Raw genomic sequence first — 24218 nt, forward strand, 5'->3', positions numbered from 1 at the left:
TTTGAAACTGTTTATTAATGATACACTGTGCCTACATAAAAAGTTTTTATTGCTTTCAAATACCTGCATATTGAGCAAACTCAATTACATAAACATCTTGGGACTCGACTCTTTCCAGTGGTGCCCAATGACAGGACAAGGGGCGATGGGCACAAGTTGGAACACAGGAAGTTCCAGCTAAACATGAGAAAAAACTTCTTTCCTGTGAGGGTGCCAGAGCAGTGGCACAGGCTGCCCAGGGAGGGTGTGGAGTCTCCTTCCCTGGAGACATTCAACACCCACCTGGACACGTTCCTGTGCCCCCTGCTCTAGGTGTGCCTGCTCAAGCAGGGGGGTTGGACAAGATGATCTCCAGAGGTCCCTTCCAACCCCTACCATTCTGTGATTCTGTGATTCTTTCTACCTTACAAAGAATTTGGTAGGAAAATGCTGGAGTTAGCTAAAATGACCATTTTTTTCCAATAGCATACTTATCTCTCTGCACATTTCTTAGATAACCACAGACTCTCAGAAATTACATGGTTATCAAGGATATTTGGGAAAAGACAGCTACCACATTTCCCCAGCTAGCTCACATTGCATTGTGTACCTGAGTGTCTTTAAATCATTACCTGTGTCTGCGCTGATAATAATTTCATGCCCTCAGGAGTAACTTTCTATCGGGTACAGCAATACCATGGTTTTCATATTCCTATACCTCAGTCTATGCAAAACTGATAGCTTGATCTGGTCCTTGCTTGTGTAGGTTTGATTTCACACATCTGGATCTACCCGTACTGAATTATATAAAATCTTTTCCTTGAAGAGTAATAAATGACTTTTTACCTCAGTGTGGTGAAGGAATAAAATTTTGTCTCCTTCCTCCCACTTATTCCTGTGGCTTATTTGGAAAGTCAAAACTCATAGACAACTTATTTCAACTGTTTCAAACCTTTTCTACAAGACATATCATTAATTTACGTTACTGTTCTTTTTTTCCCACATTCTATTTATTATAAAGGGCTGGCCTCAGTATGAACCTTGAGAGATTGCCACCCAGAAGCATTAAGGAGATTTAAAAGCCTTAATGTTCAATGCTTTAAAAACTATTTTATGATATGGCAATTAAAGGTGACATGCTGCAACTCTCTTAATCCTGAGTGGCTGCCTAAAGTAACAGGATCCCATGGAGTACATTGCAGGTATGGCTCAGCAGAAAATTGGCAGTACGTCCTATTTCTCCTTTGCTCTTTCCTCATTCTCTGAAAAATGCCACTTTCAAAAGATAAAGAAAACAGTACAGGTTACTGCTGGGTTGAAAGATGCCATTTTGTTGGAGGAGGGAAAGTTGTAGCAGTTTTAGAAAAAAACAATGGTCATCCAAAATGGGAAGTTTCTGCTGCAGGAGGTGCAACTCCTGGGCACTGGGGGCTCTCCCTTCACAGATGTTTTCCAGAGAAAGGTGTTGAAAGCTACACCTCAGGCAGTACTGCTAGAGGTGTTGTGATTAGTCTTAATGTTCAGGTGTCCTTTCTGACCTGTCTTTATATTCCACTTGAGCTGCTTGTAGCTATGGGGGCTGCGTACTCAGTCTGGGAGGGTTGATGGCAATTACAGCATTTAGGGGACAAGAGAAAATGGAATAAATAGCTCTGGCACACTTGCTACCTTGTTCTCCACACCTTTGAGAATTGCTTAATGTTTCTTCTCTACTACAACCCACAGCTCTAATTAAATGGATTAAAATTATGAAGGAAAATGTACTCTGGGCAAACCTGCATGCCAAATCCACCTTTAGTGGAAAGAGATGTAATTCTCAGAAGTCAGAAGAGTTGCACCCTCATACATTAGATGTATATTTGATGAGCTTGCATTCTCCTTCTGTTTAATCAAATGGGTGGATTAAAAACAGTCTTTAGATGTAGGGAAAGGGAGAATACAGAAGTGCCTCCTGTTAGCGCTCACCTGGGAAATGTTAGCCCCTCTAAAGGTACCACTCAGACATCGGCCTTCTTGGCTTCCCTGTGGCCAATGGAAGTGGCACAAACCAGACACCATTGCAGATCTGAAATTCTCCATATATTTACTCATATCCATTGCCTGAATTAAACTATAGCAATTGTCCTTAAGACCATACGTATATATACAGTTAGGAGGTGAGCAGCTGACAAAGTTAACAGACTTAAGGAGAGACAAATGATCTTCCTATTTCTAAAGTTCTTTCATATACTGTCTGCTAACCTCTAAATATTAAAGATTTATCATAGTTATAAATTCCAGCTCTCTTTAATCACCGTCCAGAAATAATGTAGCTATTGCAAAGTGGCCTTAGCTGAGCCCTAAACAAGCAGCTCTTTCAGAGGTGCTCTGTGCAGGCAATATGCCTGGCTGGTTTTATTTTACTGAAGTGCATATTTTGTATTCATTTTATGTATCTCTTATCTTTGCCGTGCCTCACGCTGAAAGGCTTTTTAAGAAAACATTCTAAAAATACCCTCTATATGAGGTGAACCAACACACCTCACTGTGAATTGCAGAGTATGTATGTATCTTTGGTTTATCTCATGCACCGGATAACGCAGGAATATGGCTTTGTTCTCTTCAAAAACAGAATGCCCTTCCAGAAAGCACTTCATTGATAGGAAAATCTGTTCATATTTTTTGAAATGTAAGGAGGCCCAAAATATTATATTTTCTGTGCTGCTGGCATCTCTCCTGTTATTTGGGAGAACAGCTGATAATCAGCATGCCTATCTTGCACCTTATCTGTGGTTCCATTGGAATGTCTTGCAAGGCAAGAGCAGAAATCTTGAGTTTTGCAGTTGGAGAACAGACATTCACTTGCAGATTGAGATAAAAGTGACAGATGTGAATAATAAAAAAGTCCACATCACATATAGCCTTTTCCCTCAAGCCAGAGATTCCCTGTCAGACACACTGCCTCAGACATTGATCTCATAGTATCACACAGCTGAAGCAAAGATTTCATTTGGTTACTGCTCAAATGGGAGACTTCAGGGGTAAAAACCCACACTGGTGTAGAAGCAGAGTCACCAGGTGTCACGCTTCCCAAATCAGCTGTAATCTGGGAAGCATTCAAGGGAACAAACATGCAACAGGGTCAATTCCATTTGCAGCTCAGTAAGAAACCTGTGGTCCTAGGCAGAGGTCTGCATTAAAACATAATGTTTAGTAAAACCTGTTTAAGAGGTGATCCTTCCAGTTTCTGATATCTGCGGCATTTTTTCACTCCCCCAGTTATGCCGGTGAAATCATTAGTGGGGCTTATATAAATTACATCAAGCAGTGGTGCACAGCTGGGAGTGAGAGGGCAAGGCAGGAACAGCTTAAAGAAATTTTGCAAAGCTATTTCCCCCTCAGGGACTTGGCGCTTTCTTATGGGTATAGCCTTTATTACATTTTGCAAGAAGTAGCGAGATCTAATGGGTATAGTATTGATTGCAGTGTACTTTCTTCCCTTCTCCACAGAGAAGGGTAGAAGAATTTGGTAACAGAGAAGGGGCTCTGTAGTATCATGGGGAGGTGGCAAATTTTAATGAAAATTTGGTCTTTATAGAAATTATTTCCTGCTCTTATGAAAGCATCTAAAAAAGTTACACTGAAGACTACAACATTTTATGGGAATGGTGAGATTTTGTTTCCAAATATTTAATTAATTTCCTGAATTTAGATGTCTCTGTGTAGGTGTCCATGTTGGAGCTAGGGACTTGACTTCTTCACACAAAGGAACCCTTTGCCAGTTGAGGTACCCTAGGTTACCTCTCCTTGCCTCCTGCTGCTGGTCCAAATGGCTCTGGGGGTCCTTTTGTCATGCCCAAACAGCCCTGTACACACCTTTGATACACTACAGCACACTTATATGCAATTTTAAGGCAAAGCTTTTGCATAAGGTGATTGGAGCACTTGTCTGGTACACAGGAGTGCTGAGTTCAATGTTGTCATGAGTCTTTGGAGAAGGGAAATAAAATTCAGGCCAAAATAGCCCAAGAACTGAGAAAGGGCCGTGTCATTGCTTCACTACCCCAGGCAGATCCTGCTGATGAGCTGCTCAGCATGGAGTCGCTTTACGCTCACGAGTGAGAAAATGTCAAGAGCAAAGGTGTGAAGCCTTATGATCAGAGTCTTTTCCTGGAAGACATTTAAATGCAGCTCCAATTCTTAGTCTGAAAATTCTTTCAGCAATTTATTCATTAATTGTTTATAGTAAAAATAAACACACAGGCACACAACCCATGCACTCCTAAAAGCGGTGCATGTTATTTATGTGAATGTGTTCTTTTCTTCACTCTATGGACTGGTGAATTCCTGATTTGTTCATGTAAAGTAACAAAAAAAAAAACAAAACAAAACAAAATAAAAAACAGGAGCAAGAGAGGGTGAGTGGAGTGTGTGTATGACTTCTACAGTCCTTTCCTGCCATTCTCAAAGCTCCATGCTTAGCGACAGAAAGGTGGGTGATTTGGATGTAAATACTCTGAGGCTAAGAGGAAGCTCCACCAAATTCCTGCTCTCTGGGCAATTGCTCCATCAGTAGAGCTGCAACAAGAATAAGAAATCATGAACACTGTCTTCAGGGGTAATATTTCAAACATCTCGATATTGCCATAGTTTCTAGTTTTAGCTGAGATCAGAAAAAAAATCTTTTCTTGGTAGAATGTAAGTGCAATGAGTTGAATGAAAGCACACAAAAGAGTTTTCTATGAGGGAATTATACTCTACAAGTTTTTCTGCAAAGGACTGTTTCAAATATCTTGAGCAGGCTGTCTGCTTAGTTTTATAGTAATTAATCTGTTCTTAGTCCCCAAAGAGTGTAAGATTCTGGCCAATGATTTTACTAAAATGCAGTGCAGTGGACAGCTCAGCACTGAAGCAGCGCCTCTTTTGCAACAAATCTGGATTTCTCTCTTAACAGCAGGACAGCTGAGAAAACTCTAAACTTTATGTATCATGAATGTGAAGCCAAAGAGTAATTTTAGCAACAATTTTCAAAATTTTACTATTTGCACAATTAATCCCTAACCTAATGTTACTAGAATGCTGACCATAATAATTACACAGCTGTACTGCAGGTGAATCAATTAGGTGTAGTATTTCATTTATCAGAAGGTAGTCTCACTTCAGAGTAGGGTTGCACCCTACCTGTAAGAAAAGAAGATGTGTTAATATTACTAGTTTCATCAGCCTAACGGTGGTTGAAAGTCTCTTTTTAAGGTTTCCTTGAACAGGTCTGTGAATGGCTGATGCAACTGAAGAGTAAAATTTGTGTGAATGTGAGTGATCTACACGTACAAAGCTAACTAGCTATCACTAGAATAGAGTATTGAGTATTTTCTGTTCTCATGTTGTGACAAACCAAAACTAGACTTCCATGCTTCGCTGCAAACTGTAATGTCATAACCTTGAAAATATGCAAGGATTCAGCAAATCAATCAACAGAATTATTTTCTCCTTTCAATATAGCTCTCTCTCCTCCTCGACGACAGCAGAGAAGGGACAGTTTGGATTAGTGTTTAATCAGTAGGTTCTCTGACTTGGTCTTGAAATGTCAGCTCTTAATCTCTCTTACCTTGAAAAATGAAGATATTGGGATTTGATGTAATAGCTTTGTCTGAGAGGTATAGTCCTTCTGTCAATATTCACCCCACAGAGAGGCTTGCTCATAACCCAGAGTGCCATGCATTTCCACTGCCTTGGCAGCAGGCTCCATTTCATATGACTCAATGGCAAATTCAGGAGTTTTCTCTGAGCATTTTCTTCAGCTTTAAACACATTAAATTGCAGCCATTGAATTTAAACCTGGGTTTCAAAAAAAGGATAGCAATAAAAGACTAGTTGGGGCAGTGGGTATATTTAGAAAAATTACATGAAGTTGTTATTAATAGTGTCTGTGCTAAAAGTTATCAAATATTAAAGGTGAATTAAATGCCATATTTTTAGGTTCTATTAAAAACAAAACAAAACAAAACATAAAGGTGAATTAAATGCCATATTTTTTATGTTCTATTAAAAACAAAACAAAACAAAACAAAACAGAAACCCAAGCATTTTCCTCTTTGCCCCAGCATATCTTAATATAGAGGGGGCAAGTTAAGCACTTGGTTTCATGGAGAAGGTGGTCAGGTATGAAAGGAGAGATCTGCCTATCTCTAATGACTTTTCTGTGAGCTCTGTGGTGAAAGACATGAAAAACGAGTGGGTTGGTATAGTACATGATTATTCTTCACATCAACAGAGAAAGTAGTGGTTTCATGCATTTTGAATCCAAATACTAGTGCCTCTGGCTGCTTTATAACTTGCTCATATCACAGTAATTCCTAAGCTAATTTTTTAAAGGCTCATATGCAGTCTTAGCTGGTCGGTCATTCCGTCACAGTGAACTTTTCAGAATGGAAAAACGGCAGCAAATATACATCACTGATTTTCATTTGGTAACTTGGATCAGAGCTGGACTGTAGTGACTACGTCTTGCTAAGGAGGACTTAGGAACCAATCCTGTTTTCCACAAGTTCAAGCTATACTAAACCTTTGTCCCCAACTGTATGAGTTATAATTAACTGAAGTGTTTTTAAGTATAACAGTAGTTAAAAGAGTGAGCACCCAAGTCACTGAAGTCAAGGAAAGATTCGCAGGTTATGTCCAGAGTGTAAGTGGCTTTGTAGGCACCTAGCACAGCCATGGTCCCTCGGACATCCATGCTGGAAGACTGCCAGAATTCCCTGCTGCTGCCTCCTGTCCTCTGCATTTTGCTTTCCTCCCAGAATCACAGTAAGGGATTAAAGATGAAGATAAGGTGCACAGCATTTTGTCCAGTTAGACCTTCTGCATGAGAAGTGCCTTCAAATGTCTTCGCATGAATGATTTTGGCAGACTTTGTGAACCACTGTAGACCAGCGCTGAAGGCCAAGTTTGAACAAACAACATGAAATTAGTGTAGGTAATGCAAATGAGATTATTTTGCACAATACTTAATAGCAAACAATATCACCTGCATCTTATTTTCTATAGTATTACAAAAATGTTTTTCAAAGTTGAGTCTTTGTGATGTTTTTCTCATTCCCTTTACACTCAGGTAGACAGTTTTAAAATTATTTCAGATCAGACAGCTTTGTATTTTTCCTCACGTGCTGATAGATCCCACACCTAGTTAATCTGGAGGTGATTAAGCCTAGATAAAAATGTGAAATAGTTAAAAAGCACATCTCTACTTACGCTTAACACATTAGGTAGAGTGCAGATAACACATGCCTTCTTGTGTATTTGTTTATGTTTCTATGTTAACCTGGGGTATCAGAAATTACCTGGTTTTAGGCAGAACTTTTCTGTACACAAATTCTTCAAAGTAACCATTACTTCTCCCTGCCTCTCTCTTTCTGTTAAGTGTCATGCAAGCTTCAGGTATCAATGACATGGTAGTGAAGGGAGAAGATGTGGATTCAACAACAGGTAGGACCTACTGCCACCAGCAGAGCCCAAAGTGACCTCAGACAGACCATGAAGGACATCTCCTGGAGGACGGAGGATAGGGTGTAGTAGAAACATGTCTTCCTGCTGCATGAGGTGTCCAAAGACTGGAGTTAATTTGATCTGGGAGTGTCATGCAAGTGAACAAATTAGTAAGTAATTTTTGCCTCCTGTAATTTCAGTTTGTGCGCAGATGTGGTTTGTGAACTCCTAGTGCCAGTTCTCATGGCACTCAAGAAAAGCAGCTTTACCTTTAGAGTGAGTCTGGAATCACTAAGGTAGTGATTCAGTTATGAAGTATGGAGTAAACTTCTTAAAGTAAACTCCAGATTGAATGAATGTAGCTTTTCATGCAAAACAAAGATGCGTAATTTCTTACAAGATGGCAGCCTTGAAAAATAAAACTCTTTTGGTGTTACATCCTTATATCCTACTAGGGGGATAAATTCTGTGATTACTAATGATGTGATGTGGGAAATGATGTGAGGCTGGAAGGGCATCTCGAGATTGTCTTGTCCAATCCTTTGCTCAAGCAGGGTCAGCTACAGCAAATTACTCAGGATTGCACCCAGTCAGGTTTAGAGTATCTCCAAAGATGGAGACTCCATCACCTTTCTGGGAAATCTATTTCAGTGTTTGACTACCTTCACCGTAAAAAAGTGTTTTCTTGTGTTCAGATGCAATTTCATGTGTGTTCAGTTTGTGCCCATCGCCTCTTGTCCTGTCACTGAGCACCACTGAGAGGAATCTGGCTTCCTCTTTTTCAATCCCTCCTACCAGCTGTTTATATACTTTTATAAGATCCCCCTAAAACTTTTATTTTCCAGGCTGAGAAGTCCCAGCTCTATTAGCCTCTTCTACTATGCCAGATACTCTAATCCCTTCAACACTTACACGGCCCTTTGCTGGAATCACTCCAGTAGCTCCGTGTCTTGTACTGGGAAGCCCAGGGCTGGACCCAGCACTCCAGATGGGTCTAAGTAGAGCAGAAGAATCCTCTCCCTCGACCTCCTGACTATGCTCTGCCTAACGCAGCCCAGGAGGCTGTTGACCTTCTTTGCTGTGATGGCACATTCCTGGATCATGGTAGCCTGTTGTTCCCCAGGACCCCCAGGTCCTTCCCTGCAGTGCTGCTTCCTAGCCTGATGTACTCAGCTAGTACTGATGCCTGGGGTTATTCTTTACCAGATGCAGGACCTCGTGTTTCCCTTTGTTGAATTTCATGACGTTCCTCTCAGTCCAATTCTCTAGCCTGTCTAGGCCCCTCTGAATGGCAGCACACCCAACTGATACATTAACCACTTGTCCCAGTTTTGTATCATCTGCAAACTTGCTGAAGGTGCACGCTGTCCAAACATTCAGGTCATTAATGAAGATGTTAGACAATATTAGCCCCGCTACTGATCCCTGGGATACTCTATCTAAAACAGTGAGTACAAGGCACTAAGCACACTGAGGAGGAACTCTGTTCCACCATGCATTTTCCTCAAGTCTATAATGCAGTTTTGGTTGTAGTGAAATAAAGCTTAACCATAACTTCCCTAAAATCAGATATGTTTCCCATATATTTATAGCTGACCTAATGTTATTGAATCCCAGCTAATTTTATGTTTACTTTTTTTTTTCTAACACAGGTATAATTGTCAGGTGTTGTCGCGGTTTAACCCCAGCCGGCAACAGAGCACCACACAGCCACTCACTTACTCTCCCCTGTTGGGATGGGGGATTAAAAATGGAAGGGTAAGAGTAAGAAAACTCATGGGTTGAGATGAAGACAGTTTAATAGGCAAAGCAAAAGCCATGCATGCAAGCAAACAAAACAAGGAATTTATTCACTGCTTCCCATGGGCAGGCCGATGCTCAGCCATCTCCAGGAAAGCAGGGCTCCATCACATGTAACAGTTACTTGGGAAGACAAAACACCAGAACTCAGAATGTTCCCCCCTTCCTTCTTTTTCCCCCAGCTTTATATGCTGAGCATGACGCCATACAGTGTGGGATATCCCTTTGGTCAGTTGGGGTCAGCTGTCCCAGCTGTGTCCCCTCCCAGCTCCTTGTGCACCCCCAGCCCACTCGCTGGTGGGGTGGGGTGAGGGGCAGGAAAGGCCTTGGCTCTGTGTAAGCACTGCTCGGCAGTAACAAAAACATCCCTGTGTAATCAACATTGTTTCCAGCACAAATACAAAACAGAGCACCATACTAGCTACTATGAAGAAAATTAACTCCCTCCCAACAAAAACCAGCACAGGTGTGAAGATGGAAAATTAATTTTACACAGTATATTGGAAGGAACACTTTCTTTGTATGAATGACGGAATGCCCCCCTTACAAGATTCGTAGGGTGAGGTGATACCTTTTTCTGGACTGACTGAAAACAATATAGAGAAGGCATACAGATCTGAAATGGAAGATGGGTGGGGGAATAGTTAGTATTGATCTTCAAATGTAAATGCAGACTGAAAACAATTGTTCTGACTGTAACTGCACAATATCAACCAGTTAAGGAAAAGTTAGCTGTGATGCAGAGGAGCAAGGGGAAAGAAGTGAAGTTGTTAGAGTTCAGATCACATACACTGAGCCAATAATTTCCATATATCACGTGTGAGATGCTTCTGCCAAGTGAGAAAGTATCATTGATTTTACCCACACAGAGTAATGGCAAAAATGACAGGAAGCACCATAAATCTCTACCGAACACTGTAAGTGAGCTCTGTTCATCACCTTTTTTGTCCACTCTCCATCAAGTGAGATGGGGCAAGAGTCTTCAAAAGAGAAAAAAGTGGGGCAAGAGTACTAAAAGAGACAGTGCTAGGAAAAGGTGAAAGGGCATTGGGTAGTTTGCCTACAAGAGAGGATGTGATGCCCTACATAAGTGCAAACAAGTTGCAGGTGCTAAACAAGTGAATAGGGGATTTCATGGTGAAAGCTGACAGCAATTTTTTCTTTCTGCCACTCTCTGCTTCACGGTGGCTTCATATGAGCAGTGAGAGAGAGTCAGAAATGCCACCTGCAAGCTCAGTCGGGATCACATTGACCCTTAATCTCAAGGGAGCAAAAGCTGGGGAATATTTGCTGCCTTCTGATAGCCAGCTTGGGTATGCAATCCTGTGGCCAAGTAGTGATAGAGCTGAGGAGACAGCTGGCCTTTGGAGAGTCTGGCGTTCTTGTTGTCTGTGAAAGAAGCTTCCCTCACTATGGCAGTGATTGCTCTACAATCACTCAATGACTCAAAACTCTGGGATAAAATGTACTGCAAAGGGAGCAGAAGCTTGCACATTTGCTTTGATGATTGATAAGAAGGTGAAAAGAAAAGTGAGAGAGAAGTACCCCAGACTAATCTACTGGCCCTCAAAGGATCATCTACAGGTTAACAGTGGAGAAGATTTTGGTGTATTATTTCTCCTGTGCTGTGTCTCCTTTGAACATTTTTGCAGCATGTTCTCTGTCTTTATAGTGCTTTTCACCCTCATGGCTTCTCTGTTGCGTAGGACTGGAGCTGGGACATGACACACTGCATGTCTTAAAGAGTTGGTTTCCATGTGGATCCCCCAGTGCTGGTGTGGTCTTACCCCACAGCTGTTCTCAGATGCAGGATACTTCCTGGGTCTGCTTGCTCAGGGAAAGAGAGTGACTTTTTTCACCACAAGTGGATTTACTCACTCTTCCCAAGATTCCTCCTCTGGATTGCTGATCTTTGCTGACTTTCACTGATTTTATGATGGTGAAAGCTCTGGGCAATGTTTCTTCAGCTATTCTTTTGCTTCAAATAATCTGATACAATCTTCTTATATAAGAAAGTGAAGATGCTGCTTCCTGTTTGGGTTCCTCATAAATTTATTTGGACACTCATTTAAATGTCGCTGCAATTTATATTACACATATCTACTCAATGTTTAAAGATCAAAGATAATCGTTTCATTCAGTCAAATGGTCTCATGCAGGGAAAAGGTAGCAACACCATGCAGGGGAGGGAGGACAAGAAAGGACAAAAATAATTTCAGTGCTTAGGACAGGAACCTTAGGGTTAGACATCTTTAAGATGGAGCACGTACTTCTGTGAAGGTTGGAAGAGAACGGGCAGAGGGAGAAGATACTGACAAGTACACAGAATGGGCACAGTAATACTTGTGACAGCAGCCAGGAGACAAAGGACAGCTGAAAAGACAGAGGGCTGAGAAAATTAAGCATACAAAACTCTAAGACAGAAGAAATACATTTACCCATCCCCAAAATTCCACCCTATAGTTTATTCATTCTTTCTGTAAATATGGTGTAGTCAGCATGCATTGCTTCAGTGGTCATATATATCCTTTAGTGTCAATCTCAGACAATCAGGCAACAAAAGCCCAAGACATACAAATACTGAAGATCCTGTGAGAAGGAAGGTCATCCTGCCCCATTTTCACAGCTCTCCTCACAAGGGAGACCTTGAGCAGGTGGGAAAATGATGCCAAGTGGGGTATACAATGGCAAAAAATACTCACTGGCAACATGAGGACATCAGATGAGGTGTCTAAAAGTGTACACTTGTGCTAGAGAAAGGGCTGAAGCCTGCACACCCTGCCAGAGGTTAGCTGAGCGTGGTGCAGTCAGAATGACAGCTCCCAAGCACCGGCAGGGGCTCTCAAAGGCACAGACACAAATTCTTTGGGCATCTTTCACACCCAAATTGGAGGCAAGTGTCTTGAGCAACCTCTCTGTGTAGATGCTGGTGTACCTCTCTCCCAAACCCAAGTCTGAGAACAGCCTGATATACATGAGAATATCAGAGGCAGTCCCCGAGATGCTGTCTGGCAGGTAGTAATGACTGCACCCAGGGGACCCTTCCTGGTGGCTCTGGGCATCCACCATAGGACCACATCAGCTGAGCAGCTCCTCTGCTTGCCATAGAACACCACAAAAAGTGTGGACAAGTGATAGTACAGCACACCAACTAATGTTCCTACTGCTGCTGGTACTGATGGAGCTGAACGAGCAGATGAAACAACTTAAAATATGAGGGGTTAGAGAGCCCAGAGTAAATACTCCCCAAAATACTACAATTTTAAGGCTGATATAGGGGGTTTTACTCACATAAGTATTCTCATGTATTAAAATGGGATTGCTCACATGAATACATCAGATCTTATGCAATGTTTGGGGTTTTTTTTCCATTTATAAAGTTTTAATGTGACTATTATTGCCTTTCTTACAAAGTGAAACAGATTTTTACTGTTTTATTCCATTTTTTTACCTCTTTCTAGTTAGGTTTTATAAATACTGCTTTACATAGATAATGTTTTTTATATTTTTTTGCCTCTCTTACTGTATCATTGTTAATTTCTGCATTTGATTCAAACTGATGAGAATGTTTTTATTGCAATTAATTTTACTGACTATATTGGAATGAGTTGCAAATATCTCTCATGCACAATTTCCTCTTATGTCAGTAAATTCTCATTCCTTTTGATCACTTTGCACAACTGCTTGTTTTCTCAAATCCAGTGTATTTTCTTTCTTGCTTTTATCTTTTTCTTTTGTAGATATTGCTGACCTTCATCCAAATTCTGTTCTCATAATCAGGTAATAAAACCACAAGCTTTAAGCTTCTTTCTGGCTTTATCTTTTCTCACATATGATAGATGAGCTCCCTGTAAGCTATAGCCACCAGTATCTCTGTTCAGGTCCATGTACTGGAGGTAATGGGGAGCCTTGCTGTGGCTAAGGGAACTGAGATACAAGGGGATGAGGGAAGCTGGAAAGAACTGCAGTAAGAGAGTTCAGCAAACTTTTTTCATTGGACAATAATTGTGACCTGTTTTCTCTCGTCTATTTAAGAATCACCTGGAAGGGGGCTTTGCCATAGTGCTGGCTTAAGCTCTGAATTGCCTTTGAATTAATTGTTATGACTCTTAGACTTATTATTAATGTATGCTGTGTCACTCATAATACAAATCACATGTGTTATATCTGCTCCTTAGTTCAAAGGCTCATTAAAACCACAGAAGGCTTTCAAGATGGGTGTGTTTTCAGGGTGTCTACATCTTTGTGTAAACCTCTGTTTGCAAATTCATGTCCAGAGAATGTAAGTAGCCCGGTTGTCCTGGTTTCAGCTGGGATAGAGTTAAATTTCTTTGAAGTAGCTGGTATGGGACCAAGGCTGTGGACTAAATGATACCTGTGTGTTTTATCAAAGGATGGGAAGGAGGGGGTGGAGGTTAATGAGGTTGTATTGGATAGTGTGGAACCTGGGCATGATGTAATTCAAAAATTTTTACTCACAATCTGCCACACAACACACTTCCAAAAGCATATAAAAAAGTGAACAAATTATTGAGTGAACATTAACAGATATTATTCTGCAATATTTGCCCATGTTTAAAGTGTTTGTAGAAGTATGATACATGATACACAGAATTTTAAGTACAAATAATGCAAACATTGCCTAATAAAGACTCCAGACAGCACAGTGCAATATGAATATTGTATCTGACTCTGCTGAATCCCAGTGTTTAAGTCATCATGATTAAGTAATGAATGGCTTTCAGGAAATTAATTGAGGGTCTCAGATACTTTCCTGCTGGACAGTTATCACCACCGCACAAATGAAATCATTATCCTATTGCTTTACAAGCTCAGGAGAGAGATAATGAACAGGATAGGTAAAGTAGCTGAAGTACACCTTGCCTTTAAAAAAAAGGTGTCAGCTAATTAACAGGATGCTATTGTGGTAACCTTTATTCCCACTGCCCTTGCATGACTTCTTCAGGGTGAAAAATAGGACTCCTAAGGTCTCTGAAACTTTCTTTTAAATGAAATTACAGATACAAAAGCTCCACGCAAGCTCCTGTAATTCCTACATGAAGCTGCTGGTTTTACTGTCAGAATTTTCTACAAACTATTTTCTAAAAGCTTTACTAATGACTGGAAAATAACTCCTTACTTAAAAGCAACCTGACCCTTGAAAAACAATGAGATGGTTAAACAAAAGCAAAATAACAATACGCAAGAATGCAGCATTAATTAAATAACTTACGTGGGGGAAAGGCATCTGAAGATATTTTTCATCAGCTCAGAACCATTTAAGAAAAGTGTGTTCTACTGAAAAGAGTTCAGCTATCTTCAGTACCTAAAGCCAAAGATATATGTTATAAAACTGAAAGGTCAGGAGATGCCTTAAGATATCACCTATTGTATCAGCCCCTTGGAAGGCAGGATCAAGATGTATCATTCTTGACCATTGATTGTCTATCCTGTTCTTGACACTATCTGATTATGGAGATAGCATTTATCCATCGAACAGTACACCCCAGTGTTTAATTAGCCTTGGTTTTCTCATTTTTCTTCATGTCTGCCTGGACTCTTCTATGCATCAATTTAAGCTGTGTCTTGTCTTACTGACTACGTATTTGGGAAGTAGTTTATTTCCTTCTTTACACCAATTTTTCATATACTTTTGTACTTTTCTCATACGTTTTGTTCAACAGACTCTTCCTAGGGCCAAGAAACCTGAGTTTGTTCAGTTCTTCCTTGAAGGTCATGTTTTCTGGACTTCTGAAGGCTTTTGCTGCTTTCATATGGATTTTGCCCTTAAAACCTTACTAAATTTGATTTATATGATAAACACTGCTTCCTTTTTCAGCCCCCCAAACCTTGCACATTTGATTTTCTTGATGAGACTTATCCTTGACAAACTCATTACCTCAGTCATAACCCATGTACTTATTCTTTACAGGGCAAGAGATCAACTCTTCAGCTTTCTCCTCTCTAAAGTATAAACCAGATGTGAAGATTCCCATTAAATCATAATGATCGAGACTTTTTACATCCGTATTATTATGGCAGTCTTCAAGGAATTGAGAAAATGAGAATATGGCATGGGATGAGGGGTTTAAACATTCTGAGAGCTGTCAATAAACTAGTTAACTCAAGTATACAGTGTGCCTGTCATTCAAACCTGTAAGAATCCCTGAAGTCTCATCTGCCTCTGGTGAGCTTGTCTTAGAAGAGATCGTGGTTGTACCATGAGAGGCAAAAGATCTGAGCATCTGTGTCAAGCAAAGGTCAAACAGAACTTGCTTTTGGCTGGCCATGGCAAGGCAAAAAGTTATTGCTGTCCCGATGGCCCTTTGCTCAGCACGGCGTTGATGAATCATCAGATAACCAGCAGAGATCAGCAACAGTGTGGAACCATGTAACCAGATATTGATAAAGCATGCCAAGTAACAGAACAATGAAACAGATTGATGTTATTCATAATAGCTTATGAATTACCTGGAAATTCATAATACAAGTAAGACAGGAATTATCCAAGCATCCTGATCATTTAAGTTTCATGTAGTAGCTTCCCCTTCAAAGATTGTTTTCCCATTGGGAAGCTGTCCTCATGGGTTATTGTAAAACCACCTCCCTTGTCTTTCATAGCGTTTCTGCTTCCACACATTTTCATAGCCTTCTCCCCAGATGTCTCTCCTGAGAATGTGAGTAGGAAAAATGGAGCAACAATAAAGCCAGCAAGACATCTTTCTCCCCCATGAAAAAAAAAGTATAACAACAGATGTATAAGATTCCTCTCACTTCCCTGCCAAATAAAACTAACAAACACAAAGTTGCATGACGGACTGCTCTCTTCAGTTCCTTTTAAGAAAATCAAATGCACAAAACATTAGTAATAAAGTCCTGCTTTGTCATTATAATACATTCTCAAAAACGTGCTATCCTTGCTAAGAATCATATAGAATAAAAGTAATATGTCAATAAACAGCTCTTATGGGTTTTGGCACAATTTCATCCTTGAGAAGTGTCCTTCAGGGAGCCCCAAGCAGACATTCAGGCAAAGAATAGGACTGCTGGAGATGGAATATCACATCTGTTGCAGAGTTTATACCCTGTGTAGCACTACTGGCAAGGAGGCACAAAGAGGGAAATACGCAGTGCAAATGTGGAAGTTTCATGTGGAATTTAGGGGGAGAGGCAATTCAGGTATTACTTCAGGCCTCCTGTGGATGCGTGCACTCCTGCAAAGCAGGAACATCAAGCTCTGGGATTTGCCTATGCGAGTAAAAGCCTGGCTTGATGTAGAAATAAGGATTTTGCTGCAGTGGTGAAATGATGCCCCTGTAATCCTCATCTCCCCCTTCATCAGACCACCACTAGATTAATTCTCAAGTCTTTTGCTGCCAGGTTAACAAATTGCCTCATTAGTTCCTGTGAGTCTGCATTCTTCCACTCAGTGTGTGAAACAAACAAGCAAAGGCAAAAGCAAAGACAAAAGTCACAGCAGGCTGGAATTCCCACACTAAGTATTTGTCAGGCAACACACAGGTATGGTATAAGGAATCCCAGCAACAACAACAAAAACGTCTTGGTCAAAACAGTTATAATTGATTTATGCCAGTCACAGAAAGGAATACCTGGTCTGATTAGTTATTAGAATAATATATTGATCAGTCTTATAATCACATTTTCCTGGAGCCCATACACTCAAACTTTACCTACAGACACTCTATGCATATGTGCTACTGCTAAGTTGCCATTAAAATATTTTCTTCGTTTTCATAATTGTCTTACGGTATTATGTTTGTGCTAAGTCCAGTTTTATATGAAAAAGTACTGTTGTAAACCATATATAGTATAGAAATGTATATTAAATTATAAACGATAGCTACAATTGTGCCTGTGTTTTCAAGGTGAAAAAAATTAACCTTTTCCTTTATAGAAATATTTAAATGCTATGTATTTATTGACTACCTACTAATCTTATCAATTCTAGATGACCAAACTTTGTTTTGAGAAGGCAAGTCTGCACATCCATTTTAAAGCTAGAAACTCAGCAAGGCTTCATAAAGTCTTGTAACCTAGGCTTGCGGGAGCTAGTTCTGAGTCAAATGTTTTATAGAGCCCATCTCGTTATTGCCCATGGTGTGCCAAGTTTACAGCTTAGCTTGAAGAGTTGTATTCTCTGCAAAAAACTGTGCACAAAAGCTCTGTTCATTTTTTGTTTGATTTTCTCTGTTCTGCCAAACATGAATGTGTAAAGTCCATAGCTAAGTGCCTGAATAATTTGTTTTCATTAGCACAGTATGCAGCTCCCATGCACACTTTGGAAACAGACCGATTTTTAGAGCCTAAACGTGGCATTTTTTTTTGAGGTGACAGGCTTGGACAGTAAGTCTGAAAATTAAAATGGGTGAAATAGGATGCCTGGATTTAAAAAATTACTTTGTAGTGATCTTAGAAAGTAGGTGGAAGGCAGAATTTCAGAAGGACACTACTAACAGTGCACAAATTATATAGGAATGACTGAGTAGATACTTCCACTGGGAAAGAGATTGAATAAATTACAGAAAGTATCAGACAATATAAAAAAAAAAAGATGTGTAACAAGTTGTACCATGGGATTTCTGTGGATGGAAATTCCAGACCTAAACGGGCAGAGCAGAACATGACAACCATGTGAATCACAGCCCATGTAACCAGTGGTGCCAGTGACTACGGAGAGCCAGCAACCGTAGGATGCTACCTACCACAGAGTCATCCAGGTGGGAAGGGACTTTGGAAGGTCTCTACCCCAAAGTAGAGCCACCTCTAGGGTCAGACGAAATTGCTCAGGGCTTTGACCAGTTGAGTCTTTAAAACTGCCGAAGACAGAGATGGCACAGCCTTTCAGGGCAACTTGCTGCACATTTCAAAGATAATTGAGCATGGCCTTGCAATGACACTGAGCAGCTTCCTTACCACTCACGGGTGTATCCCACCAGGTCCCATTGGCTTGTGTATGTCCAATGTTCCTTAACAATATCCTCTTCTACCAAGGGTACGTTTTCCTTGCTCCAGACTTTCCCACTGGTCCCTCAGGAGCCTGGGATTCATTCCTAAAGGCCAGTGTTACCAGGAAAGACTGAGGCAAATAAAACATTGCGAACCTCGGTCTTTCTGCATTCCTTGACAGCAGGGTTGCTGCCCCATTCAGCAGCAGGCAAATATTTTCCCTCGTATCCCTTTTTCTGCTTAGGCACCTGTAGAAGCCCTTCTTGTTGCCTTTCGCATCCCTCACCAGATTCACCTCCAGATGGGCTTTGGCTTTCCTAATCCCATCCCTTGGATGCTTGGACAGTATCTCTATACTTCTTCTGGTTCACCTGTCCCTCTTTCCACCTCCTGTACATACCCTGTTTATGTTTGATTTTAGTCAGGAACAACTTCTTCATCCATGAAGGCCTCCTGCTGCCTTTGCTTCATATTCAGCTTGTTGGGATGGACCACTCTTGAGCTCGGAGCTGATCCTTGAGAATTAACTCCTTTTCTCTCCAGGGCTGTATCCCATGGAATTCTTCCAAGCACATTTCTGAACCAGGGTTGTAAGCCTGCTTTTTGCCTTGTTTCCTCCTCTCAGGATCCTGAACTCTACCATTTCATGGTCACTGCAGCCAAGGCTGCTCCTGACCTTCACATCCCTGGCTGTTTTTGGTTTTTTTTGTTTCTAAGTATGAGGTCCAGTAGTGTATCTTAACATGTTCACTTCTCGATCACCTATGTTGGGATGTTGTCATCAATGCACTCCAGAAATCTCCTGGATTGCTTGTGCCACACTATGATACCTTCAGCAGATATCAGTGTCTGCAAACATGAGGTTTCTTCCAGTTACCTGGAGGACTCCAGTTGTGTAAGCTATCCCACCACATGCCAATAAGACTGTAGCCCTGCAACTGCACACAGACCTCCATTTTCTCCTTCTGTTCCCCATGCTGCGGGCAGTAGTGTACAGCACTTCAGAGAGGCACTCAGATGTGCTGATTTCATGGAAAGCGTATGAGATCTTTCCCCATATACCTGGGAGATCTTGTCAGTAGACTGAGGCAAAGAAAACACGTGAATAATATCACATCTTTGTAACTTCTATGGTCCATTTCAGATTCAGAAAAGTTTTATCACCATGATGCACTGGCTAAGTATTCAAACATCAGTGGATATACTCTATAGAGCACATTGTCCTGCCCATAGAAAAGCAGCTCCTGATTTAGTCTTGGACAATGTACAGGGACTGGTTTAAGACATAATTATCAGCTACCTATAACAGTGTAGTCAGATTCAATATCCTGGTAAGCAAAAAAAACCAACCCCAAACTGACATGATAGTAAAGCTGCCCAAAAGTGAGATGATGATTAACTAAAAAGTGTCTAAGAGCATAAAAATATTGCAGACAGCATGGAGTCTGTTTGAAGGCTCAGACTAATTTTTTGTGTCAGAGTTAATGTGCATCACAAATTAATGTTTTAGGTTCAGAGTAAATGTATCATAAATCAGAAAGGACTTGAAGGGGGTCTTCAAAAAAGAAAAAAGGCCGTGCTAAAAGAAGAGAAAGAAGGAGGGTCTTAAAAGTAAGAGACATCTTTAGAAGTCTGATCAAATGAGGAAAGTAGAAATAAACATAAACTCTGGGAAGTTAAAAGTTAATTAATAGCAATGCAAGCCAAAAAAGATTTTGAAGGGAAAATTGCTAAAAGCATTTAAACTAGCCATAAAAAGAGGACTTTAAAAAACACATCGGAAGCAGGAAGCCTGCCAGAGAGTCCATGGGGCTGATAGCTGGCGTAAGCATAGAAGAATTACTCAAGGACAATAAGGCCAGAGAAAAGAAAAAGCCATGATTTCTCTGCATCAGTGCTTGTTATACAAAAAGTTAGTAATATTCCTAAATTGGTTATAATCCTTAGTGGGACAGGAGTTTGAAGAACTCACTCAAAATTATGGCATCAATGGAATATACTTTAGAATAAACTGTCTAAAATGTTAATACTATACTTGGACAAGGCTAAGTTTACTCAGGGGTTTGAAAGGAGTTCAGACAGAGAATTGCTGGATTGCAATGAATAGCAGTAGATTACCTCTAGTCAAAAGAACCTCAGTTCCAGACAAACATGAAGGGACAAAAATGGTACTATTTTGTTTAAAATGAGCCTAAGGATGTTCTAGAGAACTGCATATTAGAAAGGAAGGTATCTGCCAGATTGGTAAAAACAATAGCAAATAATAAAATGAATGGACACAGAAATGAACATTAACATAATGATGAGGAGTCTATTAGAATTTTGTAGAAGAGATTTCTGAAACGCTCATGAGGTGCAACAAAAAAGAGGGTCTGGCTTATCTAGTGTACATGAATACTGAAAAAACTTTGGCAAGCACTGTCAGTAGAGGCTCTTAAAGAAATGTAACAGTCAGAGAGTGAAAAAGGAAGGTGCTCTCATGAATTAATAACTACTTAAAAGGAGAAAACAGCAAAAAGAAATAAATGGATAGTTTTCAGAGCAGAAAGAAAGGCTGAGCATGAGGTCCCACTCTGACCTGTGCCACTCAACATTTTGATAAATGATCGGGGAAATGGCATGAATGAAGAGGTGACAAAATCTGATGACAGTATAAAATTATTCCGCATAACAAAAATTATTGCTGCCTATGAAGACCTGCTAAAGGATCTTGCAATACTGAGATTTGCGAAGACGCAATGGTAGATGATAGGACTGTGCAAAGAGGCTGACAAGAATAGCAGTTAGTCCCATTAGTGGTTTCTTCATGTTACTTTTTCACCTAGTTAAATTATCTTGATCTAAAATGAAAGATGAATCACACTGGGGCATTTTGTGGATGAAAACTCTGGCATAACATTACTAATCTTTTCTGTGTTTCCTGCCTGTGTTGTGTTGACACTTTGACTCAGTGGAGCAGTATGGAAATCAACCAAGAAAAGGATATTTTAACGGTTTCCAGTATCAACAATTAGAGTCCAAATCAATTTGTTTTGACCTAAAAGAAGTCCCATATGATTGCTGTAAACAACAGAAAACCTCGCTCAAGAATTAGTTTGATCTATTGGCAAATTATTTAAAGAGGAAGAGCAAGTTTTTGTCACTTCGTATTTGGCAGTTTCCACCTTGCCTTACATTGATCTGAATCTCCTTTTTGAGGATAAAGACACTGTAGGGATATGTTTGAGCACTATTGCCTTTCATATTCATTATGTAATAAATTTCATCTGTGTGCATCCTCAACAGAGTTTGCATTTTAAATGTCAGATGGATCCACAAGGAACTGGAATAGTAACTCAAAATACATTGAAATGTATTAATGCAAAAATATATGAACGCAGTAAAACTGTTAAAGTGCTTCTGTGATGATGATTCTTTTGGGACATCTGCTCCCAAAGTAGGTGGAGGGGTCCTGCTTTTGATAGTTATCTGGGTTGGATTTTACTTCTTTTTTCTCGAAAGCATCAGTTTGCAAGCCTTTGCCTGTGAATTTTCTCCTTTGTAGCCAGATGGGAAGAACTTTCTTGCCTTTCTCAAAACTCACTGGGCCTGAAATATAATACCTGTGGGTTGGAGTATCATTCAGCTCCCTTGGGTCAGTATACATGCTACTTTACTAAGCAGAAATGTTAGCATCGTTAGGCAGGAAAGTGTCTATCTGGAGAGGCAGGGAGGTCAGCTGTCAAAACTTCACTCTTATAAAACCTTTGCCACCAGTGATATCATGAAAATGCCTTTGCTTTCCAGATGAGAAAAACATACCGGAAAATGTAGAGTTGATTTTCACTGAAAATGAATAGAAAAAAGCATATACATTTCTTTTTCATAATGTATAGACAAATGTGTATCCTTTTCTCAAACAGCAACAAAAGTGGTTTAGCACATCCACACCAGAGTGAGTTTCACTAGGGAAGTTTAATAATGTTATGGTACCAGCAAGACATAAACTGTATTCAGTGTAGTAAAGACCTTTGGTCAAAATAAAAGAAAAACAGAATAATTTTTTCCCAAGTTTAATAACCAGTATCATGGTTACTAGGTCTCCTCCTATATGAAGGGAGAACCATCTCTGTGAAGAGGCCAGCAATCTTCAAATGCTTTTAGGCAGCTGGTGGTGTAGAGCTGGTGAGGCATTCAGCAAGAACCACGGCCTTGGTATGTTCTGCCCTCGTCATGAATCCATACCGGTGCTGCGAAGTAGAGGCCTGCACTAGAGAACTTGGAACAACTTTGCATCTGGAATGTGGCAAGGTTAAAAACCACTGTTCCTCGAGAAGTTGATAAAGCAAAATTGAAAATTAATTATATTCCTTTGTCTCTGTCTGAATGGTACTTACCCTGTTCATACCCAAAGCTGTGCTGACTCTCATAGACGCAGTTAATCTTTATGCAGGGCATGAGGACTTTGGGGAGGCAGATTTGCAATGTTCTGGCCTCTGAGATGGAAACAATTATACCTATTTCTTTCATTAATGGGAAAAATTCATTACCTCTCCATCACAGGAAAGCAAACTTTTTATGATATTAAGCTTTCAATTGCAATGAAATTATATTTCAACCAATCGTGGTGTTACCAGTGGTATGGATTTGTAATTTATTGTCTCTTCCAGTGTAAGACCTATGAGGCGTCAGACTGGGTACCAGGATAAAACCAAACAGAAATAGTAAGTCTAAACAGGTATGAATTCTGAGAATAAACAGAATTTTCCAGGTCAGAAAACAGGAATGAATTCTTCAGAAAGAAGAAAATTATTTTGTCAGACATTGTCCCTTTACAGTCTTAATTAAACCAGTTAATTTACCCAGCATTCAGACAGAGTTGTAAAAACCTTGGTTGAACAGAGACCACTAGAATGGGAATTTTTACTCGATGAAATAAAAGTTCAATTTTTTTGTTTTTTTTTCCTTAAAGTTGCGATATCTTTAGCCATTTGCTTCAGTAAGAAGAATATATGAACATGTACCTCCACCGTGCATTTGGGAACTCAGAGTGCATAAAATTGTGCAAATCAGCTTTTCTGACAGAAGTCAGATATCGAGAAGCTCATTTCTTCAGTGAGTATGTGTAAATAATGGTGTTAATACTGAAATTACTCACTTCCAAAATGTAGAATGGTGTTTTCTTTTCAAAGGGAAACTCTCCAGCCTCCTTTCAATCACCATTCCCATTAGATATTCCTCTGATCAGATATTCCTCTGATCCATGTGGCCCAGAAAGAAACATATGTAGAGATAAGGAAAAATAATTTTCTTTAGATCAGCAGGCCATTGCCTTATACATCCAGGTGTTAGTATAGATTTTTTTAGGTTCATGGAGGGTGTGGGGTTTGTGTGTTTCTACTTGAAATTATCATTATAAGAGAGGAACTAGTGGTGCCTCATTGGTAAAGGTCAGTGAGCACTCAGCAGCTCTGTAAATATCTACCTTTTACCTTTGAAGTTTTTTTTTAAGCCTCCATACCACTCTACTAGTAGCCTTAGCTGGGTTAAAACTAGGTAGATTTTGTGCTGGAATGATGCTGCAGAAACTTTCCATCCATCTGAATGCAAGGTGTAATCTCAAACCTTTGCACGTACAAATTAGCCCTGGCAATATCTTTTTGCAACTTTTATCAGCTCTATTCTCAAACAGCCATGGAGCTGCTGACCGTATCTAGGAAACTAGTGCAAAAACTGTGCTCGTGAGCCCCTGAAAAGGGTGGTGTGAGGACCCTGAGTGTCAGGAGGGACTCCAACCATTCCCATGAGATGTCAGTGGGAAAAAGAGACTACTACTGCAGAAATTAGAAAAAACAGGTCTTTTAGTTAGTGTAGACTTTTAAATGTCAGTAATGTTTTGAGCTAGTGCTCTGGAAAACTGGCAGCCCTGTAGCATCTTGACTTGTGCTAAGGTACCAGTCCTGTACATGATAGCAGGAGCTGATCTGTGCTTAGTGGCAGTTTCTGGAGTACTTTTGTTAGCACCTTGG

The sequence above is a fragment of the Phalacrocorax aristotelis genome, chromosome 1 (genome assembly GCF_949628215.1).
Source record: "Phalacrocorax aristotelis chromosome 1, bGulAri2.1, whole genome shotgun sequence".
NCBI lineage: Eukaryota > Metazoa > Chordata > Aves > Suliformes > Phalacrocoracidae > Phalacrocorax > Phalacrocorax aristotelis.